The sequence below is a fragment of the Dendroctonus ponderosae genome, unplaced genomic scaffold (assembly GCF_020466585.1).
Source record: "Dendroctonus ponderosae isolate FM_Combo_2020 unplaced genomic scaffold, Dpon_F_20191213v2 Dpon_F_20191213_1, whole genome shotgun sequence".
NCBI lineage: Eukaryota > Metazoa > Arthropoda > Insecta > Coleoptera > Curculionidae > Dendroctonus > Dendroctonus ponderosae.
In genome coordinates this window covers 30,230,136-30,234,487 of record NW_026017110.1, presented here as the reverse complement: position 1 = coordinate 30,234,487, position 4,352 = coordinate 30,230,136, and positions in this window count along the sequence as shown.

The following is a 4,352-nucleotide window of genomic DNA, read 5'->3' as shown; positions in this document are numbered from 1 at the left end:
TTATAATATTATTATAAATGTGTATTCAAGTAGCTTATATATTTAGAGCAAGGTATTGAAGATACCTAGAAAGGGCTTGCTCTTGAATATTTATAATACGAGTATTAGTATAATTTTAGAGTAAAAATGTAATGTTTTTTAAACTATATAAATAAATATATGAGGTAAAAACGGGATGATCCGCTTCAAATAAAGTTTTTTGTAATTTACCTCTTTAATCAAAATATCTAATTCAATTATATCATTAACAATGACATACCTCTTTTTGGTTTTGATTAAAGTAAGGGTATAATATTTACCATTTTATACAAGTTTTTAAAGTGACTTCAACTCAAACTTTGTATGGCACGGTGTGAAGCGGTTGGAATGCGTTACGGTATTGTTATATCTGGCCATCATCACCCTGCATGTTCTGAAAGTCGGGAATATCGTTCAATCCCTGACTAACAAATGATGGGTATGAAAACTTTCAATCGAAACGGTTCTTAGGGCAAGTCAAATATTTTCATCCGTTTCCGAGATATAAATTGTTTTAAATCGTTGAATTTTCATATTTCTGCTATGCCATTGCAGGGAAGAAATTGCTGATAAGACCTAATTAGTGAAATATAGTTCGTGAGTGTGAATGTTACCTCCATTTCGGAGAAAATCAGTTCTATGCTTTGATGGCTCCAAGATTTTTATGTTTGGTTCCACTTTACTGAAAGTTAGGAAAACCTAATGAAATGGTTCTTCAAACCGGCTATCGAAATTATTATTACAACTGCATCCATATTTTGAACCCTCCGGAGGTCAAAACAAAGAGACGCGTTTTGAAAAATTGGATTTTTTACCGGACTCAGTTAAAGTTGATGAGATTTAACAGGTGCGAGAGCATAAAAAATAAAGTATCAGTTCATTAAAAAAGTTTGCTGCAACCTTTCTAATACAGGGTGATTAAAAATTGGCGTCATTCCTTTAAAGGGTATATAGGGGTCCACTTAGAGAGTACGAGAAAAACGTTGATTTTTTTTTCAAATTTCAAGAAGATATTAACAGTTAAAGATCGAATTTCAACTTTGAAATGGTCATTATTTTGTAAAGGTCCTACGTGTGATTGGTAGCCTATTGGAATACTTAAACATTCGAAAAGAAGATCCTATTGTCAAATTTCGATAATTTTCGATATAAAAAAAGTACTTTTCTACAATTTTTTGATGAAAAGTCAAAGCGGCAATGATGCTTTTTGCCATTAACAGATAGTTACAGGTAGACTGCCTTTGTCAATAATAACAAGCATTTGTCAAACTGTGGCTTATTTTGTAGCTCCTTTCACAAAATGTAAGCCAACAGCGAATATGTGATTAGTCATGGGAAAATGCAGCAGTAACATAGCAGAAGCTGTAAGAACTTACACCAGCAAAGAGCTACACACTAGACGAGTGGCCCGAAATGGACGCATATAGTATGGACGCAGATAGTGGACAATCTAAAGGTGCTCGGTTTCCAGATCTAGAGGAACAGGTATTGGAGATTATTGCAGCTGAGCTTTCCAGGAGAGTCCTTGAAGCATTGCACAACAACTGCACTTGGTCAAACACCGGATACTTAATTGTGCCGATAACTCCCCCGAGGAAGGGCCTACATTACTACTATGTAGGTAATATGCACGGAACACTAGAACACCTTAAATCTCTGATCTTCCGAACACCTGTTCAAATTAAGCAGCAGTTAATTAACCGAACACGAGACGCTGCTCAAAATATGAGCCCAGACTCAAAATTATTGGGACACAAATATGTTTGCAGTGAAACGGGCAGGACTTCTTGCTCTTGGGAACACTTGTGTTTTAACAACAGAATTGCATTTTATTTGATCAATAATATTGATCAATGGTACATAACCTTTAACCGGTGGTTTTGGATGACAGTTGTGACTTATTTAGGTATATCACTCATTTGCCCCAAAAAGATGGCAGCACTCGGGGGATGTTTTGTCGCAGCACTGACCGCAAGGTGAAACCGTTATACTAACCTCAACGCATGTGATTGTCTCTTTTAATTTCTTTGCTTCATGTTTAACCATGGTTACCGGAGTTGTTAATAATTACGAAGGAACAGGTATTTACGAAATGTTAATTAGGCAAATTATCTTGAATAACAGTGTTGCCATCCTTCTGATCTAGTTTTTTGCAAATATCTGAGTTTTCAATAACATTTAATTTTTTTACTATTTTTTCTGTACTCACAAGACATCCCCAGACAACGCCGCCAGAGGAATGGCGCTAATTTTGAATCACCCTGTAGAGTTATAGGACGTTTGAAAAAATCGTTTTTACATTTATCACGTGGCAATGTGACAAATAGCTGCGTAATGATTGAAATAGTTTTTCAGTTCAACGTCAGTGGTGCGCTAAGTAGAAGACTCTTTCCTTTTTGCTCCAACCTGCAACGCCACTGACTGATTGAAAATAATGGAAATATTTTAGTTTTTTGAAAATTTATTGGGCAAAAGCTGCTATTGTAATTTTTAACGCAAGACTATGTAGACTTGGGTAAACAAGGAACTTGCTAAATAAGAAGTCTGTTTTCAATAAATTACACATTCACCTGCGGCGCATATTTTATAGTAATAACTCTAATAATAATATTTCCAAGAAAGCAAAACTGAGTGAATATTTGATATTGTTTAAGATTTTATAGTTTTCAAATAACAATTGAAAAACTAACGTTGTTAAAGGTATCGTGTATGGCGCAAAAATGTCTATCGGGATTCATTGATAATTTATCATAACTGTGGAGAAAGTAAACGTGTCAGCTAATTATCTGCAAGAAGATTCGCAATCAGTTTGTTTTTCTCCAAATGCAAAGAAAAATGTTTTGTGAACAAAATTGTTTCTATTATTCCCCTGTGAATTATGTATGTATTGCTTCACTCAAACTGTAAAAAAATCGCTTGAAATACTCTACAATTAAACTATTTTATTGTATAATTTTCTGCTTTCAATCTAGTTTTGTGTACATTCACTGGTGCATAAACAAATCCGGGTGTAATCAATCATGCACATGATAAACTCGTATGGCGTAAAAAAGCAATTCTAAATATCCATTCACATCAAGCATTCAGTACAGTGCGAATGTGCGAAATTGTGTTAAATTTGTATGATGAATTAAAACTCGCCAGGTGTCTAATGCGAATCAATGTTATCAAATAATGGTATTTGTAAATGAGGAGGCGTTATGTGATGAAACATGGAAATTATTCGCTTCTGATTTTTCAGTATTCAGGAATATACTCTTTTTAAATTCAATTAAATTATCTTCTTCTCAGCTTTGTTATCTGAAGCAGCAAGCAGAAAATGATATAACAGTGATTTATGTATAAGTTCTATATGGCTGAGGCGAATCATGTTTATAATAATTTCTTATCGGCTATTTGGCAGCAAATTTTTTGTCATTAACCATGGACCAGATTGCTTCCTTTATTTTGTCACATAATGATGTGATAATGAGTCCTTGTTTACTTCAAAGAACAAATTATTCACCAAATGTCACCTAGAAGATATCTTACTATATTTAGACTCAAGGAGTAAGTAAAAATGTCAGTAAGAAATTAATCTAGAAATGTTACCTTGATGCTTCAATTCTTCTATCTACGTCAAAAGATACCCAACGAAGGGTATATTCAGTTTTTGTTTTTTTACAAATTGTCCATTTTAAAGAACGAGAACTCAGCGAATTATAACAGATTTTGCTTTACTTAGCCTTCTTTAACAGTTTATTAATACACTCTTTTTTTGGTACCTCTAGATTGTAGATCACGGTAGTAGATTGCTATCGAAACGTTAAAGTAGCTTTTCAACTTAACCCATGAAGGACGCAATTTTTGAAAATAATGATTTCCCATTGATTTTACATAAAATCAACGTAAATAAACAAAATCCACTTAAAAAGGAACAAAATACTCATAAAATGTTCTAAACTTAAGAGATATTGTATGTTGCCATATGGCAACGCTAGGATCCTATGGGGACATATAAAATGTAAACATAAAATATAACATATCGACGAATACTACCTACAGTGGTGTATGAAACTGTACATTGCACTTTGTACATAATCGAACTCCGCATTTAGCACATCGAGTTCGCATAATGGATTTACAATCTTCACCTGCACATCTGATTTTTCTTTGATTTGGCACCGGTTTAGATAAATGGCTTACTCCGTCAAATTTAATGCCACCCGCAACTCTATGTGAAGATCGACTTGATGCTGAAAGGGCAGGTCGACCACCTTGCTTAGCAGAAACTTCATATTTGGTACAATAATTTTTCACAATTTCACGCCTAAACTGTGGTTGTGTCAACTTGT